At 41.7% G+C, this 20812-nt stretch overlaps 1 long non-coding RNA gene across 5 annotated transcripts in view; it reads left to right on the top strand.

Annotated features, from left to right (window-relative positions):
* LOC134483025 (uncharacterized) overlaps positions 1-16126 on the top strand; it is a 76178-nt gene extending 60052 nt beyond the window's left edge. The window contains exons 3-7 of one of the 5 annotated variants that reach the window (XR_015642552.1): positions 4641-4833; positions 9385-9496; positions 13048-13251; positions 14531-14887; positions 14973-16126. This is a non-coding gene — a long non-coding RNA (uncharacterized LOC134483025). Of the gene's footprint in view, positions 1-4640; positions 4834-9384; positions 9497-12997; positions 13252-14183; positions 14888-14972 lie in introns of those variants that run through there. The other 4 variants (XR_015642555.1, XR_015642554.1, XR_015642551.1 and 1 more) reach the window with 4 other exon arrangements.
* Positions 16127-20812: the final 4686 nt, after the last annotated feature.

Here is a 20812-nt window from a genome sequence, read left to right as displayed (position 1 = left end):
CTGTGTTAACAGGAAAATGACCCACAGGAAGAAGCCAGAGCAAAGGCTACTACATCTGTTTCTTATGCTGAAGAACCCTTTCCTTTAATACCTCAGCTCTCTTTTCCCCAAGAGCTTGCAGTGTTGAAATTAGGGAAGCCCCCAGAGTCACACCCTGCCAAAAACACTGGGACAGCCCAAGTTTAAAGGATGCCAGACACAGAGAGTTCCCATCCAGCACTGGCATTTTTACAGTCACTGGAAAAATATCAAACTAGCTTCCGATTTATTTCAGGCTGAATCCAAGGCCTGGTGCAAGTCTCACATCTACCAGGAACCAGTCATAGTGCAAAACTTGTATCCACCAGGAGCCAGACACTCAGTCCAGATCCTCAGTGAGTGGTAAGGGCTCTCAACCTCTCCTTTTCCTCCACACAACAGTTTCCTGACACCCGCTCCCTTCACACACAGACTCAAACCCCTCACAATGGTGTACCTCTGTTTCCTGTCATAAACAGATATTTACTAACCACTCTCATGTGCCCAGCGGGTAGGTGCTTTGGGAAAAAAGTGACTACAAAGTAAACATGAACCTTGCCCTTACGTTATTAATATTTACTTGTAGGGGAAGAGTAAGAGATATCAACCATGTGCCACTTAAAATTTATGTTAAAAAAAATAAGTAAACATTTTGATTCCTATCCTGATTTCCCTGCTAGCTAATCTCTACACAAAAGGAAGAAGGAGTTCAAAATGCAAGCAAAGTGGACTCAGGATGGAGTTAGCTCAGTTGGCATTATGCTTTCTTAATATATGCACAGGGAACTGGGTTCAAACCCCTGTTGTTCATAAACCAGGTATGGTGATGCATGGCTGTTATCCCAGCACTAAAGAGGTAGAGATGGGAAGGTCAGAAGTTCAAGGTCAGCCTGGAATATCTATATCTATGTCTATATCTATATCTATATCTACATCTATATCTATATATCTATATATGGGTTGTGTGTGTATACATACATACATACATACATACATACATACATACATACACCGACTTCGCTGGCACTTCCAAATATTCTGGTGAAAGACTATAAAGTCCCTTGCGCTGTCAAAGTTCTAGCCCCTGCTCTCACTTCTGAACCTCAGCCACACTCATCTCTCAGCCTGTCCTCCAGAGACAAAGGCTGACCTCCCTTCAAGCTTCCCAGTCTATGGGATACTTTCTAGAGAGCTCTTGCTCAGAGGTCTGGAGTGCCCATTTCTCAGTGTAGACTACACTGAAACGTCACTTTGTCTAAACCACTCTTCCTAACAAGTTACTCTCCGTGCACTCTGGTCTCTTTATTGATTTATTTATTTTTATCTTATTTTTCGGAGCTTTATCCTTTCCCAAGGATGTTTATTATCTCCTGTCACAGGACATATTTGCGTGTTGACTATTGTGATAGTTAATCCTAGTTGTCAACTCGATTGGAGTTAGGAGTGCTTAGGAAAGGATGAGGCACACCTCTGGGTGTGTCTGTGGAGTGGATTCCAGAGAGGATTAACTAAGAAAGGAAACCAGCATGAAAGTGTCTGGCACTGTTTCAGGGGTTAGTGACCTGCACAGGACAAAATGGAGACAGCCAAAAAGTGTCAATGGTGTGCCTGCCTTCTCCTTTATGGTTTCCATTGGCCAGAAAGTGAGCAGTTCTCCCAAGCCCATGACACCTGCCTCAGCAGACTGGGACAAATGACCAGGGACCAAATCGGGAGCCAAAATAGTGTTTGCCTTCCTTGTTTCTTTCAGATATTTTGGTCACAGTGACAAAAAGTAACAAACACACATGGTTTTCTCCATTCACAGTCATGCATGTGAAAACGCGCACATTCATCTCCATTCACATCCGTATTCGTGAGAACTAAATGCTCAGCTTTAGCGGAGCTGACCCTCTGCAAAAAGGTTAAGCAGAGAGAACGACATCTGGGAATTCCAGAAACAGGACAAACTTAAGTGTGCCAAACCATAGACAGTAAAACTGGTGGCTTATTCAATTCCACTAGGTAAATACTACCTGAAATACAAGCAGAATCAAATTTAAAAGTACCAACATTTCCCAAGTCTTGAAGTGGGATCAAGGACAAGAGCGATGCCGGACTGAAGACTTTAAGGCCCGGAAATGGGAAGCCAAGCCCTGTCAGTGAAGCCTCAGGTTGTTTTAAAACTCAGGTCAGAAAATCACCCCCAAATGCAGCATAGTTATTCCATGGGTTTGTAGAGTTATTTTCCCTTCGTGGGGAGGGTGGTGGTGGTGCTATGTAGAGCTAAAATCATGGACTTCTACACTGACTCTTTTCTTTGAAGTGCTGAGGATAGGACTGATAGCCTTGCCTAACCTAGGCAAGTGCTCTACCACTGAGCTACAGCTCAGCCAGAATACCATCTATGAAATTACACTCAAACTCCACCTCGCGTCTGAGAACAAAAACCCTTCTAGATGTCGAGGAGATTCTCTTCCAATATTCATAGTTGAATCCTCTGTACTTGGTCAAATTTCTTTATAACAGAGCTGTGCCGTCATGTATTTCTAACACTTTTAACTTAGTTTTCATCGAAACCAGTTCATTTTCAACTTGATTCTTTATTGGCTGAATAAATGTTAATTATATTTTATAATTTTGAGAGCAATTACAACCTGCACAGTAAACAGGCTCAGGAAAAGGTGTAACTAGCTACATGAAACATACAGCCTGTGGGAGGAGGATTGTTGAGGAACTGGTATTCCTTCATTAGCTGTGTCTCTGTGATGTTTCCTCTCAACACTTGATGTCTGAGACCCGGACCCAGGTTGACTCTGTTATCCGAAAAATATAAGCAAGTTAATATGCACTTTTAAACCAGTTTTTGAACTATTGTACAATAGTTAGTGTCTTAGTTTAGTGTCCTTAGCTGACATCCACTGACTCTCTACTTGGAACTCAGCATGTGTAAAATTCTTTTGTCCCTTGTCTCTACCCACCACAACATTTTTTATCTGGTATGTTCATAGTTTTCAACAGGAAAATATTAAAGCAGATGAGAGGGGGCCAAGGAAAATATTGACCTTAATGATCTCTCGTAGGGCATGGGGAGATAGCTCAGTTGGTAAAGTGTTTACTGAACGAGCATTAGAACCTATGTTCAGATCCCTAGCAGTTACAAATAAGGAGTAGTGGTAGAGGCCTGTAATCCATGGGGAGATGGGAGACAGGAAGATCCCTGGGAATTGCTGGCCAGTCAGTCTGGCACAATTTGTGAGCCTCAAGTTTAAGGGAAGCACTTATTTGGAAAATGTAAAATAAAATTGTAGTAGAGGAAGGCATTCAGTGTTGACTGCCCCACACATGCATACAAGAGCATAGGCACATACAGAAGACACACACAGATATACACAACACATGCAAAGGACTCCACTGCTATTGAATGAAAAGTTGTAATTAACAATCGTCTTTAGCTGACCTCTGCTGCTGCCTCTTTTGAGCTCAGTATTATGCAAAAACACTTTCATCCATTGCCTCAATTTATCCTCATAGCATTTTTTTTTCCTGAGAGACAATCCCAACCCTGTTATTTGCAGATATGTCACCTGAGGCTAAGAGAGCTACTTAGCAACTCTCACCAACTCAAAGCTACTGCCACCCTGCTTCTTTATCCCGCAATAGCATCAACAGTCAGAAAGCCTGCCTTCATTCCCCACTCCCCCTCGCTGAGCCCTTGCGATATTCTTTCTATCACAACAGAAAGGTTTCCTTAAGTCACTCTCTCCACCCAAAGTAACCACTGAAATGAACAAGACTGAAAAAATTTTTCAAGGCCATACCAAGTGTCATCATCCCAAAATCCCAAGCAAGGGACAAGTTGCAGGTACCTCACGTCAGCAGTCTTGAGGGAATCCAGTGGCCCAGGGTGACATTTTGTCTAAAAATCATAATAAATTCAACTCTTCTTACTTTGGGACTAAACCCCAAATTTTATTACATCCATTATACTTAATGGGACTTTTTAGTTTTCAAAGAAAATTGAATAAAGAGGGAAAAAATGAACAAGGTAAAACATTAAGAAGGAGCCATGAACAACTTCTAAGACATTGTTAATTCAATGCCCAGATTCATCAAAGGCCAAATGTCATTCGCTGTGCTTGTAGTTTTATAATAGATTAAATAATACAGTCATTATAAATTACTCCAGGGATACAGAAAAACATGAGATACAAGAAGAAAAAGAAAAGAAGGGAGGAGGAGGAGGAGGAGGAGGAAAGAAAATTCCCTCCCCAATGACAGAAACATTAATTTATATCTCATATTTGAAGTGCACAGATAAAGTTTTGATGTCATACTTTTTTCCCTGTAAATAATCATCTCAGATTTCACCTTCGTGGAGGATGATGTGTAGGTGCCAGGCATCATCTCCTGAGGGTGTTTCGGGAACACCTTCTGCAAATCCAATTAAAGTCAGGCAAACACTAGGATGCAGGTTTAACTGCGTCTCATGTCAAGCACCTTGGCATTTAAACAGTGTGACTCACGCGCCTCTCTTGTGAGCATCCATATATACTTTCCCCAGTAGAAGCAGCTTCTCCTTATGCTTCCACCATATAATTGATCAGGGTTTAATTAAATTGAATTCCATTGATTTATTGCAGTGTGCTAAATTGAGTTGAATTAAAGAAGAGTCATATGGGAATCACTGAGCAGTTGCTAACATCTCTCTATTCTGTGGTACTGTGCTGTCTTCAGTATTCTGTGGTCTTTACAGTGGAGCAGAAGGACTTACAATCATTGGAGACAACAAATCCACTCTGACCATTGTGGTGTTATTTCATCTAAATGTCCAAGGTAAACAAATTATGCTGCCACAATTCTCCTGAAACGTAAATCAGAGCAAAGGATCTCCTTTTTTTCATATGATAGGTAGATACTGTTTTTATTTTGAAAATCACATCGTAATCTGTGCCCAAAGCCTTCCTACGAATGGAACTTCTGCTAATAAATATTTCAAATATATTAAAAAAAATCTCCTGTTAGGAGACCTCAAGAAGTTACAACTAAAATTATCTAATGGTTAAGCTTTTATGACTTCTCACTAATGAGTTCTTGGGCATCATGACAATCTTTTGTTATTCTCGTTCTTGGGTAGAGTACAAAAGGATAGCATTGTTCCAAGTAACACAAAACAGGGTCCAGTGCCCAATCACTGCCATGATAAGCCCTGAAGTAACATTGTTTACAGAAGCAGAAGGTTTGAGAAGAACTTTTTGATTTTTTTCTAACTGCTTTCACAGCTGTGAGACTTTTAAAATTCTATCTCCAAATGGAAATCAAAGTTCTTTAACATGTGGTATGATCAGGCAATTGGTTTTTGTCCTAAGGTGGGCTTTACACTTGAAACACACCCTATTCTTCAACAATAAACAAGGAAAGCCAGGCAAGTCCTACTGGAAAGCCATTTCACTGCAAAAAATGGAGTCTAGAAGCAAAATAAGGTAAACAGGAGCCTGTCCTTTGTCCATAGAATCAAAAACAAAAAACAAACAAACAAGCAAAGCAGGAGAGAAATTATAAACCCCTGTGGCTGATAACTAGCCACCATCTGGCTCCCATATAGCCTCCAGGAAGAGGAGAAAGCATTTCAGGTGCTAAATGGGACAAAAGTTATAGCCCATATGTCAGAAACCAGCACATTCACAAGTAGCTATACCCTCTTTTACAGTTCTTTGCAAATGACAGCAGGGACAGTTAATTTGGGCCCCATAGTCACTCTCTTCTTGTCTAGAGTCTGGTCCAGGAGCCCAGACACGGGACTGTATTTTTCAGCCTCTCTTGAAGTTAGATGTGACCATGTGAAGATCTGGTTAATGACACAGAACCAAATTGTTTGTAGTATTTACTGAACAGTTCCTTACAAGGCTGGAAATGAGCTCCCCTTTTCGCCTCGGACTTCGAACATGAAAACAAAGACCCTCTCTTAGAGACAGTGGATCAGAAAAATCAGGAAACTCGAAAGATTCCTGCTAGTCCTTTATTTCTGACCTCTGTGGCTAGTTTACTTAATGAAGAAATAAACAATTTTTTATCATTTATACAACTGTTATCTGAGAGTTCAGTGCTGTTTACAAGGAAACTAATCTGAACTAATGCAGACTAAGAACAAAGACAGATTTATATAATGCCCCAGATGTATTGATCAGTCAACATTTACACAAACTAATGAAAAATGGTGCCCAAAATTAAATGAGTAAGTCAGCAAAAGAAAAAGGCTGGGGACAAGGAATGCCAAGCAGAAGGCCATGAGAGCAATCACATCTCTCTCCCTCCAGTGAGCCTGAACACAGATTCCAGAAACTATGCAAACAGAGACAACTCATGTCATCACTATCAGTTCTGTGGCTTAATGCTTGAAATTTCAGCAAAAAAGAAAAAGTTACAACTACTACTACTACTACTACTACTACTACTAATAATAATAATAATAATAACAATAATAATAATAATCTTTTACTATATGCTTCTTCTGATAAATACAGAAAAGGCTTCAAGCCCTTGTCCTTGAGACAGGGATACATTGCAAAGAGTGGACAGTCAACTCCCTCAATGCTATACTCACTGAGACTAAATAGACGTGAACTCCTGCAGCTGCCCAGGTGCTGTGGGTATACACGAAGGGGCTCTGTTCTTTGTGTACAAAGCTGCTGTCAGTCTCTTTTTTCTGTTTCAACAAATGGAACAGATGATACCTACAATGAGAACCACCCATGGGCTTGCCCACAGTGAGAAGAAATTCCCCAGCTTGCTAACCACAACTGTGTCATTTTCTATCCTCCCTCAAGAAATTACACAGGACTTAGAGTAAAAATGACATTACTATAAAAGATGTAATGAGGTGACAGCTTTAAGTTTGTTTTACATGGATATTAAATAATACTGAATCTTCATAAATAACTTCTTATTTGGAGAATTTGTTATGATACTGATGCAAATAACTCCAATATTTAGTAGCAGCTTGGAGAAAACTCATTCATTTCCTCAATGATCTCCCAGCCTGGGAGAACCTTCCCTGCGTAGAAAGCCATTCACCAGGTAAACAGCTGAGCAGATTTCCTTGTGCAAATGAATACTGAATAAAAATCTCTTTAATGAGAATAATGAGGATGGTGATCAGAGCCAATTATTTCAAGCTTCATAATTTGTATATTAACTAAACATCCTCATAATTAAGCAAGTTAGCCCAGGGATATACCATTCATTACAGGCTCTAGTGTTTCTTTGCTTCTGAAATTTCTGCTTTCAAACATTCCTATGAATGGGAAGCCAAGAAGAGAAGTTTTAAACAACTTTAGGCTATTATTAATCTATTATCATAGTTATAACAAGGAGTCTAGGGGTAAGCTGACTAGAGTGACTGCTATGCCTCCCAAGAACTGGGTAGGCTTTTTATCTCTCTGCTGTGTGTGGCCTTTAGGTGGGTTCATCTCCTTGGGACTCCAAGATGGCCACTCCATAGTTCAATCTTGAGGGAGGAAAAGGGAAAGACTGGGAGCAGAGGGAGTAACAAGTTGAGACACTTTCCAATGTGTCAACAATCTCTACTAGCACTTTTCAGTTCTATAATAGTGATCCTAAGTGTCCTGGGTTACTTCCAGTTGCAAAAGATTGTAGAGGCTGTAGAGTTTTTAGAGCAAAGAGGCCGAAAAGTAGAAATGAAAAGGCAGGCAAGCCGTCAGCACCATCTTCTATCTCCCTGAGTGCAGAAGGGTAAAGAAGGACTATCATTGACAAATTCTAGAAGTTGCTTTTTAAAAATCTGCACTCAATTCTCCAACTAAGGTCATCAATGCCTATTTGAAAATGACGTGAACATAAAGACACATGCTTGGCAACAGTCGACCAATGCAGACACAAGTATCCATGTCTGTAAAGAAGCACAAGGTAGACACAGATGAACCTGAAAAACAGACAGCTGCCTGAAGCAATCTAATGGGGTGAGGACAAGGGTCCTGTAAAAGATGAAAGAGAGTTGAAAGGTGGTTTCTACTGTTTTAAATTGTTTTGTTCCTTGTTTATCCCTATAGTACCATTGTTCGTTTTATTTAACCTTCTGTTTTGCCCAGATCTTATGATTTAAAAAAAAAGAGTTCTAACAAAGATAACCCAGTAACATATTTCTCCTATCTTGTCAGGGCCTCCACTACTCTGTCCAGTACAGACCTTCTTTATAAGGGTATTATAGGGGTTATTTAGATATCAAACATGGTTTGACATCTGACAATCAGGCAATTCCCAACTCCCACATTAACAAGGACAACAATCCTGGAATTAGCAGTTTGTCGTCACTTTTGAGGATAATGTTTATGAGTGAGGAACAACCCCTTCTTCCAAAAAACACACAGATTATCTCCAGGGCCAGCAACAGTTAAAAATTGTTTAAGCCCAAGATAAGACTTTTAGATAGGTCATAAGTTCTTTTTTTTTTTAATTTACTTTATTTATATGAGTACACTGTAGCTATCTTTAGACACACCAGAAGAGGGCATCAGATCCCGTTACAGATGGCTGTAAGCCACCATGTGGTTGCTGGGAATTGAACTCAGGACTTTTGGAAGAGCAGTGCTCTTAACCGCTGAGCCATCTCTCCAACCCCCGGTCATACGTTCTTAACGTTTGTGGAAAGAGTTGATGGAGTCTTAACATATAAAACCAAATTGTGAAAATCTAAACATTTGATTAATATGAAATTTCTCAAAATATTGTTAATCATTAGAAAAATTTCAGAGGTAGGAGGAATGACTCAGAAGTTAAAAACACTGACTGCTCTTCCAGAGGACACAGATTTGTTTCCAGTACCCACAAAGCCACTCACAACTCTCTGTAACCCCAACTCCAAAGGATCTGATACCTAATTCTGGCCTCCACAGGCACCAGGCACACACATAGCACACAGACAAATGTGCAAATGAAACACTAATATGCATAAATAAAATAACTGTTTTAATTTAAAAAGAAAGAAAATGTCTATAAGTTATTCCACCCAAAATAAAAATGACAACTTATTGATATTCACAGTGATCCTCTCAGTAACTCCAGACAGAAGTTATCCAGTTTTTAACATAAATAGAAATACTGGTTTAATAGCTTTTACTGCTTTTTTTGTATAAAAATGAATCACCCATGCTTATAGATTGATAGGCCAAGGCAGTAAGCATATCATAAAAAATGATTCTCTCAGCAGAATACAGTTTTAAGTTTGAGAGTTTAGACTCCAGTCTTCCTGCTAGGATTCCAAAATGCTTATTCTCCACTGTAAGCACCAGGGTTCACCGTTCTTTGCTTTGAGTCATTGTTAACAGGCATCTTTTTTTTTTTTTTTTTTTTTGGTTCTTTTTTTCGGAGCTGGGGACGTTAACAGGCATCTTAACGGTCTTTGTCCAAAATGGATTTAGAGAATGCTTCTCGATCCGATAAGATCTTGTGTTCTTATCTCTCACATCATCAGTCCTCTGAAGTAAGTAAATACTCTACTGACTTCTGCTTTTTTATCAAGTAGATTGATAAATCTGAAATGTAAAATTACAGGATGGAGCAAGAGTGTGTTCTACCTTTAGGTTACCTCATATGCTAAAACCATCGTTTCCGTGAAAGCCTGCTATAAAGCATAGGAAGGGGCCTGAAGAGATAGCTCCGTGTAAGAGAACACTGACTGCTCTTCCAGAGGTTCTGAGTTCAATTCGCAGCAACCACATAGTAGCCCACAATTATCTGTAATGAGATCTGATGCTGTGTCTGAAGACAGCATACTCACATACAAAAAGAAAAAAAGAACAATGAGACAATTAGTCTTCAAACCTTCAGGGAAAACAGATTTTTTCCCCCCATGTTCAAAACCAAAACAGAACAGCGCAGTGGTAAAATAAACATAGCATACAATTTACCATCTTCACCGGCCAATCTTGGTTGTCAAGTTAAGGGGGTTTGGAATTGCCTAGATGTAGCACTAGGAGGGCATCTCGAGAGTGGCTTAATCAATGAAGGAAAACCCAGGCTTGAAAGTAGGTCAGGTAGAGTCCTGGAGTGAATACCAAGGGGAAAAGTTGCTTGTAAAAATTTACCGCTGTTTCCTGGTCTGAGCAGGTATGAACAAGCAAGTGTGTCTGTGTGTCTGTCTGTCTGTCCGTCCATCCTCCTTCCCTACCATGATGCTCTAGGTCTTCAGACTGTGACAGAAATAAACCCTTCTTTTCCTAAGTTATTTTTACATGCTGTTTTTATTGAAGAAGTGAGCAAAATTAACAAATGTGTCCTCTTTAACTATCACCCAGCACCGCCACCTACCTCCAAACCACTAGACAGTCTTCACCTTCTCTACTCGCTAAATAGCAACTTGGACTTGGCGCCCCTGCCTTCTCCCCAGGCTACACTTTTACTTCCTGTCTCTGTGAGGCGGACTAGTCTGTAAGTGGAATCACATGGCTGGTATTTATCCTCTCCTGATTGATTTATTGAACTAGGTTTGCCTTCAAGGTTCATGTGTGTTGTGGTGTGCATTAGAAAGCCCTTTCTTTTAAAAGCTGAACGTCCCACAGTGTGTGCCCACCCTACTTTGTTTGTTCACTGTGTATCTATAAGTACTTGAGTTGCTTCTCTTTTTTGACTTTGGGAAATCTTGTTGCTAAGAGCAACTGTGCACAAATACCTCTTTGAATCCTTGTTTTCAACTCTTCTGCTTCCTGTTATTTTTTTTTTTTTTTGGAAGAAAGCTGAATGTGGGTGTTCATTTTGTACACAAGGGGGGAAAACTCCAGGAATAGTCAGGAAAACTTCCCACAACTAAAAAGAACAGAGCGAGAGTGTTGGGCAATATAAAATATAGCTTTGTCTCTGGCTTCCCAGATTTCTATCCTATGAGACTGGATTACTTTCCAGTTTCCTCATCTGTGAAACGAGGGCACTAAGGATGCGATTATCAAGTCTAAGCACCGAGCAGCTGAGAACTGTGGTTTGCAAAGCTTACACTATGGTGTTTATGCTGCTTCAGGACCAAATCCAAAATTAGAAGCACTGTTTTTAAAGTTCACTCTTCAAGGTGTGGTTAAAGAAAATTTAACCCAGTTAAAGAAAATTTAAGGAGAAATTAAGATTTATTTTTAAAAGCCTTAAGGTTTTCCAACTGACACAGTTGAGAAGAAAATTAGGGCACCAATTCATCAATTCATCTCAGGTAGTAAGCTTTCTGGAAGAAGAAAGACATTCATCTGTACACTGAAGTGCTAGTCCTCAAGATTAACCACCACCTTGTTCTTCTTAAAATAGAGCTTGACAGAGTCAGAGGGATGGATTCGAAATCAGAGTGGATTCCCAGCATCCACTTGGTGGCTCATAACTGACTATAATAACTCTAGCCCCAAGGGACCCAATGTCCTCTTCTGGCTTCTATAGGCAGCACACATGTGCAAGGTGCACAAAATACAAGTGGGCACACACATACACACTTAAGAATACATTCTATACATTTAAATAAAGTTTAACTAAAAGAACATTACATTATTGAAATGAGGTTTTTCAAATTTAATCTTAGACTTTTAGGATGTGTGTTTCTCTCTCTCTCTCTCTCTCTCTCTCTCTCTCTGTGTGTGTGTGTGTGGTGTGTGTGTGTGTGTGAGTGTGTGTGTGTGTCAGAGAGAGAGAGAGAGAGAGAGAGAGAGAGAGAAGAGCAAGTGTGATAATGTTGGTATCTACATTTTGTAATAAATAGCTTCAACTTGTTGATTTTACCAAATTTGGAAGACTACTTGGTTCACGTATATTAATAATTACTTTCCTCTTTGTTTTCTGTAAATAAAACAGAGTTTATTTATGTCTGTCATTCTATAATGTTACCCAAGCCAACGTCCCATTCAGGGATCAAAGCCAGTTGTCCTATGCCTTTAGCCCCTGGAGGAACACCCAGGTTCTACTCTCCCTAGAGCAGGGAAATAGAGAGTGAAACTGTGTTTCTCCAGAATGAAAGTTATGGCAACTCCTGTAGCCGTCTACATTTTGTGATGCCGGGAAGGATGCAGGGAGGAACGGTTCTGGTTGCAGTGGTTACCCATAAGCCAACACCTGCACTTTTTTTCATCTAAAGCATAACACTACCCATCCCTTTCTGCTTCCATTCCTGCAAAATGTCCATGGTGTGGCATCATGTTCAGTTTTTGAGCCGTGGCCTGGGGATATCTTCTTAACTTCCGTGTCTCGGTTCCCTCCTCTGTAACCAGAGAGTCTTGTTTCACCAGTGCCTTTGTGCATCCTGTAAGAAGACAGTGACATCGCTGGCTGTGTAAGTGGCCCACCAAGAGCACTGGGAAGCTGTCGGTGATGACTGCCATTTTGTCCTCTGCACCCTTGACCCTGACCCTCTGTCAGAGCTTACCCCCACTACCTCTGCTGATGATAGAACTCTCGTGTCCCTTCTAATTCTGAACCTCTTTCCTGGCTCCAGGCCCTTGAAGCTTGCCTAATGCATTCAGGCACTGATTCCACAGTCTGACGGATTTCCAAAGGGAGCACCGCCCTTTCTTATCACATTCTCCCAAACCTCTGTCCTACTTCCTTGTCCAGCTGCCCAGCATGGCTCCAACACTAACACCATTTAAGGTTTGGGCATCAAAAGCTCTCTTTTTACAACCTGACCTGAGGAGACTGGCTGAGGCGCGTGTGGCTTGGCTGCTGTCTGAAACCCCAGAAGACTGGAGCTCCTGCAAACCCTCGCACCACTCTTCCCCCAGTCGGTTCCGTAATAATTTCGGGCTGAAGCCATGTCTCTTGCCCTGAATCACAGGATTTCAGCCACAGAGCCAGGAACCGGAGCCAGCTCTCGGCTTTCCCATGGTTCTGTTCTACCCACTCAACAATAATGCCAAAAAGGGGGGGGGAAAAAAGGCTCAGACATTTCATCAAACCTGTCTCTTCTGTCAAATTGCGTTATTGTCAAATTGTGTAAGACTTATGTAAACACTCTCGCTTCACACACGGGGTTCCACAAGTCCATGTTGCTGTGTGTTTCTCACTCTGCAGGTTTCTTATGGATGGGCATGTAAAAAGTGCCAAGATTTCAGACTTAAGAAAACACTTACAGGGCAGCCGTCCAGTGGTATTACAGTCAGCTTGTGCCCAGAGGCACAGAGCAGATCGTAGCAGGACCTGCTGGGTGACACTCATTACCTACTGAGCCGGGCAGCCCAGTGGCAGCGCTAACCTCTCCGCTGTCCGACTTTTGAGGTGTGTTTTTTATACTTCCCAGCTGCGTATTTCTTCCTTCTGTCTCTCCTCATCACTTTGTCTTCCCGCTCCGTCACTCATCCTTCACAAGAGCCACTCTTTTCTCCTTCACTGCCCCCTCCTTTGGGTCCCTTCCTCTCTGTTAACTAACTCCACTGCAAGCTGGTGGATTTGTTTGAAATGATGTCTGAGAAAGGGTACTCCCACTGACAACTTTCTACAAACAGCCACATCCATTCACACGGAAGGACTCTCCTTATATCTGATGGGTGTTCATAACGTGGCTGGGTTTGCATTGGATTTCCTGTAACTGAAAGTTGGGGTTTTCCTCTGACTATTACTAACTAATAATCATTAAATTAGCTTTCACTACGATAAAATGAAAGCATTAAGTTGATTATTAAACAATTTAAGGTGGGCTCACCATGGCATATTGGTGCAAATTAATAGGCCGTAGCATAAAAATGAAGATGCCAAATGTCTAATCATGAGCAGCTTTAGAATGCAGCAGCCAATGTTATAATTTATATAGGCCACGCCGATTAAGACACTGTGCTACACAGACAGACTTCCCAGCTTCCCGTTTATTTTCTAGCCGTCCTAGCTAACTTAGAGTTCCCTTCTTAATCTTAACCTGCCTTCCCATTCTTTCGGGAAATGCATGGTTTAGGTTAATTGAGACCAGGAGCGTTAGTATTGGTTTCTGGAAACAGCCTGCGCCTCAGGTGGGAGGGCAAGGTGGAGCCTGATAATTTGCTTATCTAATGGGTTCTGGGTGAGACTGCCCAGTCTAGAGACCACAGTTTGATTTTGATGCTGAAGACCTTGCTTTTAATGCTGTAGCCTTCACCTGCTGCTCTGACTGAGCCTCCCTGTGTGGCCCTTCCTGAGAACCTACTCTGAAGGTGGAAATCTTCTCTTCGCTTTCTTAGGGATGTCTTCTCTCTACTGAGATGGTGTCTGCTGCTGAAACTGCACACCCACACCTTCTCCATGCTGTGGAACATCCTAAAGGACCTCGGGGTTTTTTTTCCTTTGTGGAGCGTCCTATAAGGCCTTTGGATTTCCCCCATCCCTTGCTTTTTTGTGTGTTTGTTTGATTGATTTTTTTTCTTGCTATGAATTTGCTTGTGTATATGCTTACCTGTATTATTGCTTAATTATTCATAAATGTGAACAATTCGGTTTTTTTAAAAAAAATCTTCATCTTGGCTAATAGATTAAACAGCAAGATAACTGTTTTAAAACTTATTTTGGATGCTGTTTTGGAAAACCCTAGGAATGATTACTCAAGGAATCAGATTGCTGTGGTAGTGCTTTGGGAAGCATCGAATTGACCGTGTGGTGGATGAGTCCACAAGATTCTCTGCTGAGTGCTGAGGAAAGACCTTTTACCAGCACATCCGGAGGAGTTGAAAGCTTTCCACAGCACGGGGCTTGCTCCATACAACAAAATGAATTCCATAAGCCACACGCAAGTCAGTCAGACTCAGATGAGCGTGTGGGTTACTTGAGCTTCCTGCCCCTGTTTTGCTATGTCCAGAGGTGGATTTACCATCAGAGTCCATCAGACTCATCATCTACATCTCAACTACAGAGTATCCCCAACGCCAAGCTTCTTTGGCCATCTCTCTTTGTAAGTCTTAGAAGAGTAAAAATAAATAAATAAATAAATAAATAAATAAATAAATAAATAAATAAATGTATCTTTTTTTTAACAGAGCCTACAAAACTGTGTGAACATCCAGTCCTGTGTGATTTGGATCAAGCCCTAGAGATGATGCATGTTTATCTACGTAAAACAAGTTAGGCAGCCGAGTCAGAAGAGTGACAAACTCAGAAATGAATGAGTGCCCTTCCCCAGCTGATTGCTTTTTTAATCCGGAAACGCAACTCTAGAACTATTTAATCAAATGAAGACACACGCCTTACAATTGAAAAATTGACTGCCATCTTACTCTTTCCTGAAAATGGGCAACATCAGTTTGTGTGTTCATTGATTTTTTGTGATTCGGGTCATAGATAACATTTCTTGAAACTAGGCCAGGACAATTACAATAGCAGTAACATTTGTAAATCAATGTGGATTTCTGATTGTTTGAGATGAAGGTCTTCCATTTATTGGAAGAACTGCAGTAAAACTCTGAGGAGGATCTACGAGAAACATTTAGACAACTCCACATCATTAAAGAAGGACTCACAGAAAGAAAAAGCTCATATTTTTATGACTGGACTGAAGAGCTACAAATCCTGAACCAACCCACATCTCACTGTTGGCTTAAGAAAAACATGGAGCTCAAGATGCAGCAATAACGCACTGTCTAACTCTGCTGCCCTAGAAGACACACGGATACAGCTTAGAAATGAGACTGACGGTGGGGTAGCGGGTAAAGGTGCCTATCATCGAGCCCCAAGCCCTGACTTCCAGAAGTGACTCCTAGAAGCTGTCTTCTGACGTGTGCACACACCTGTGCATCCATGCACACACGCAATAAGTACACAGGAAGTGATTTAACTTAGTTAAAGAATGACCTAGGGTTGGGGATTTAGCTCAGCGGTAGAGCGCTTGCCTAGCGAGCGCAAGGCCCTGGGTTCGGTCCCCAGCTCCGGAAAAAAAAAAAAAAAAAAAAAAAGAATGACCTAAAAGGCATAGCTGGCCCTTTGAAGTTTCTGGTCAAAGAGTGTGACTTACAGATACTGGAATAGATCTCGTGTTTACACAAATTTGTTTCAAAAACAAAAAGGAGTGTTTTCGTTCAAAGCAATTCCTCGTGAGCCATGTGTCATCACTGAGCTTCTGGTACTTGACCAATTCTTTCAGAAACTTGCTGTAAAACAAATGGCCATTAAACTCTCACAATGTCACAATAGAGAATTCTTATTATGACTCATTCTTAATGCAAAATTGGCTTAAATTACTATATTCATTGAGCGCGATTGCCAAACTCCATTTCATAAACAAAGTCATTTTCATAAGCAGTAAATCATAATTCAAATTTCTCTTCACTTTCATCAGATGCGCTTTTGCTTCCCATGTGTAAGATCTTAATTGTTTTTCTTCAAGCAGTCATTTTCATGAACAAAGATGTTCATTTCTAACCCTCATTCCTTGGAGGGGAGGCGGAAAGTGAGGGAGATGAAGTGAAATTGACATTATTTGGTACATTAGAAATTAGGCACACCGTATTTAAAGCCAAGAATCACAAGCTGTTAAACCTGGGCTTCAAAAATGGTATTTAGTAAAGCCATTACAGCTTAAGTTAAATATTTAAATGAAATAATAGCTGTGCGCTCAGTCCTTGAAGCAGAGACACCGTTCCATAAATGTTAGTGGATGACATCACATTCTCACTTCCAAAGGTTTGTTCTGTGATTTTTGCTAAGGAGCTCAACAAGAAAAGACCCCCTTTATTTCCAAGAGTCTGTGCAGAACTTTATTCTCCTGAGAATAATGTTTACTTGAATTGAAAACTGGTGCATGTCAGAGAAAGCTCTTATTTATCCTGGGCTCCAAAAAAAAAAAAAAAATACACAAAAGTTGACCCAAGCTTAGGGTTACCTGGAAGGTAAGAATGTGTCAGAGTTAATATCTCTGAGCTGTGGGATCTAACAACCAGTTCCCCCAATACGATTTCCAGAGATTCCCAGATATGATCCTGGCTTAGAAGTTGGGGATGTCAAGTCTCCAATCCAGACCTGCTGAATCAGAGCCCACCTTGAAACAAAATGCCCAGGTGGTCTTGCAAACACACCGAAATGTGTCTGATTTAAAATTTAACAAAAAAACAAAACTTGTTGAAGGCAACAGAGAATTGTCCCACAAATGCCATCCAGCAGGATTATTTTTAGCTGATAGAAGTTGAGAAGCGGGGCTGGGGATTTAGCTCAGTGGTAGAGCGCTTACCTAGGAAGCGCAAGGCCCTGGGTTCGGTCCCCAGCTCCGAAAAAAAGAACCAAAAAAAAAAAAAAAAAAGAAGAAGTTGAGAAGCTACTGGAACAGGAAGTATACCTTGGTGTTCTCTCTGCTGCCTAAAACAGAGAGAATATCTTTACCTTTGTAAAGACGGTTCCGTCTCCTTACCTGGAAGGGGCAACCTCTTAGGACTAGAAACAACGCTTGAGACACAAACTTGACTGCATATATTTCCAAGTCAACCCCCCCACCCCACCCCATGTACTCCCTTCAGGAACTCAAAGCACCATTTCATCCTTTCTGAACAAGTTTTCAGACTTTAAGGGGTTGATTTGTTAGCCTTTGTCATGCATGGCTTGATTTTCACAGCTGTTCCGTGAAGACCTTGTGCTCGATTCCGCAAGTCTCCTTTTACTTGATTGTTTGCCATTTGTCAGTTAATTTCCAGTTATCTTGAAGGGGGAGGTTTAGCTGGGTGTGGTGGTGCATGCTTTTAATTCCAGTACACAGGAGGCAGAAGCAGGCAGATCTCTGGGAGTCCGAGGCCAGCCCAGTCTACAAGCGAATTCCAGGACAGAAAGGACTATGCAGAGAAACCGTGCATTGGAAAAAAGAAAGAAAAAAAAAGAAAGAAAGAAAGAAGAAGAGAGAAAGAAAGAAAGAAAGGAAGAAAAGAATACAGTTTTACCTCTCCTATGCTACTTTAGGATTAGTGCATGATTTACAAAAGGGACAAAGGACAGAAAACAATTTTGGGTATTTAAACATTTAACACATTCACTTAACACAAACCTGGTCCAATAAAGAGAACCCCCCCAAAAAAAATTGCTTGCTTCTAACGCATATAGTATGATTTATATTAAATCCACCTCCCATGCAAGAATAAGTGGGGTCTCTAACTGAATATTAGCATTTCATTCTCTACCCGAATTCTTAGCATTTCATGAGGGTTGCACTGAAGGGTCCAGGAGGCCGGTGTTCAGCTCTGCGCTGCCTTCTTTGCCATGCACAGACTCAAGCCAGCAGAGATGGAAAACACTCAGAAGAAGAATCGCATCTCTGTTGAACAAGCCCGAACTCTTTCTGTCAAAATACAACGGAGTGAGATAACAGTGTATACAGTATTTGCATTGTGTAAGGTATTTAAATAATTTAGAAGTGATTTAAAGTATCAGGGAGGATGTGTGTGCATTGTATACAAACACTGCTGTTTTGTAGAAGGAACTTGAACATCAGCAGATGTGGGCACCAGAGAAATGGGGGCGGTTCCTGGAACCGGTCCCCTCCCACTCCCCACCTCCCCGGATATCGGAGAATGCCTGTAGTGGAATAGAGATTGCTTCTGAATTTAGAACAGAAGCTTCTGTCTTTCTACTCTTCTAGACTTCCTGCTGGCTAAGAGCACCCCCTTGCCTCGAGGTATTGATTATAGCCAGAAATAAATCAGAAACTTCTGTGCCTGCTTGAGTTAAGAGAAATCAGACTTCCCACTCTTGACAGCTCTGCCCGGGCTGAGAGCTGCACCCAGCCAACACCAATCATCTATAAACAGAAATGAGAAAGCATTCTCCCAGCAAGGCCACAGCCATTGAAAGCATTAAGTGAAGGCCGCGCTCAATCCCAGAATTAGCAACAGCGGCAGCAGCAGCACTTGGCCACATCTAGACTTATTTAATCAGAAACTTAGGGGGCGACAGGGCCCAGTAATCAGAGTGTTAGCCATGCTTCCAGCTGATTCTCATGCAAGCTAATCACTGAGCTAATGAAGGCTCTTCCTCCACGCACTGCGCTCCTCCCATGAACTGGCGCATTTCTGAACCTCTTAACTCATTTATGCTTCCGCACCAACCCTACGAGATAGGAACCATTTTAAACTGTTTTACGGATGAAGGCCAGTACAGAACCAGGCATGAGGCTTAGGTCTATGACTCCAGTACGTGGGAGGCTGAAGCAGGGGAATCATGAATTGAGACCAAAGAAGGCTGGGGCTGGGGCTGGGGCTGGGGCTGGGGCTAAGATGATGGCACAGAACCTGCCATCCAAGTCTGGAAACCCGGATGTGGTCCCAAGAATCCACATTAAAGGCTGGATATTGTGACACTCTAATTCCAGCACTCCTACCAAGACTTGGGGGCAGAGCTAGAACAAGGACCTAGAAGGTCAAGGGACAGATAGCCTTGAGTATGCTGCAGAGATAAGAGTCTGCCTCCACACAGGCAAACAGTAAAATGTGTAAACAAATTCTAAAAGTTGTCCTCCAGTCTCCACAAGCCCACTATGGATATGATTTAAGCAGCAGAAAGTTCCTTGGCAGATGGGGACTAAGGAACACTGCAGAGGCACACCCTGCATGGTGTTTCACGTGAGTGGATTACTCGACGAGAGGGGTACTTAGAGGTTGACTCTGACCCAGGGTGGAAGGTAAAGAGGGTGGAAATGAGAAGCTACTGGCTCTTTAGAAGAGTGTCTACACAGAGAGAACACCAGACTCATGGAGACTGAAAAAGTGTGTTGCATTTTCAAGACTGATGAGGACATGGCCTGCTGTCCCTAAGTAACTGAAAGTGGACTTAGGGGTGAGCTTTTCCAACAACAATGGCTCATACTTATGCCCATATACACACAGCACACACAACACACACACAACTTTTTTTTTCTTTTTAAAGGAAAAGGAGTCAGATACCAGGGGACGCGCCTTTAATCCCAGCACTTGGTACGCAGATGCAGGTGGATCTCTGAGTTTGAAGCCAGCCTGGTCTACATTGCAAGTTCCAGCCAGAGATCCTATGTCAAAAACAGAAAGAGGGAAAAATATACATAGTGAGTGAGGATGGGAAATGAGTCAAGTCTTAGGAGTTGTACAGTGAGGGTACTTGGGCATCGTGGTGGGTGCTGTGCTCGTGAAACCTGTGGAGAGGAACCGCTAAGAACAAGACCAAGCATACAAGGGAAGATGAACGAGGCTCATTTGAATATGTAAAGATGAATGAGGCTCATTTGAATATGCAAAGAAGTAAACTAAGGACTTAGAGCGCTGCAAGGTTGCTTTCTCTTACAGACAGCCGGATGATGTTACAGCTGAGGATGTCTCAACTTCTCCTCACACAAGCTGCTTTGTGAACATCCCTGAAACATGGTTAACAATCCAGGGACGAAGGCAAACAAAGCCAGATGCTTTTGGGGGGCTTACAAGAAAGTGAAAATATATAGCAAGAGACCAGATCTTGGGTTCGGATTCCTTCTTAGAAAACCTGACCTAAGACTGAACTCGAATTAACTAACGAGCTGGCATCTAACACCAGTTCTAGGAGACTCCTCAACCAGTCACTGTCTAGCGCCAGTTTCTGGGTTACTCAAAACACTTCCAGGTTGCAAGCCTGCCCCTGACACTTCACTTCCTAGCAACCACCAATCCGGAGGAAAACGGTAGTTAAGTTTCTGATTTGGCTCCCAGCACCAGTCAATTATGTTAAAGGTCAATAAAACTCCATAGTGGCCCCCCAGTCAGATATGTGCCAGGCTAGAACCCCCCTCGATTGCTTACCATTTTCTATAAAACATTGTCCGGCCGAGAGCTTGGGGCTTCAGCCTCCCATTCTGCTGCGCCAGAGATGGCGGCGTAGCCCAAGCTCCGGCTTGTAAATGAAT

This window comes from Rattus norvegicus, chromosome 18 (genome assembly GCF_021556685.1).
Source record: "Rattus norvegicus strain SHRSP/BbbUtx chromosome 18, alternate assembly SHRSP_T2T, whole genome shotgun sequence".
Taxonomy (NCBI): Eukaryota; Metazoa; Chordata; class Mammalia; order Rodentia; family Muridae; genus Rattus; species Rattus norvegicus.
The sequence above is the reverse complement of the archived record's forward strand: the minus strand, read 5'-3'. Positions and strand labels throughout refer to the sequence as shown.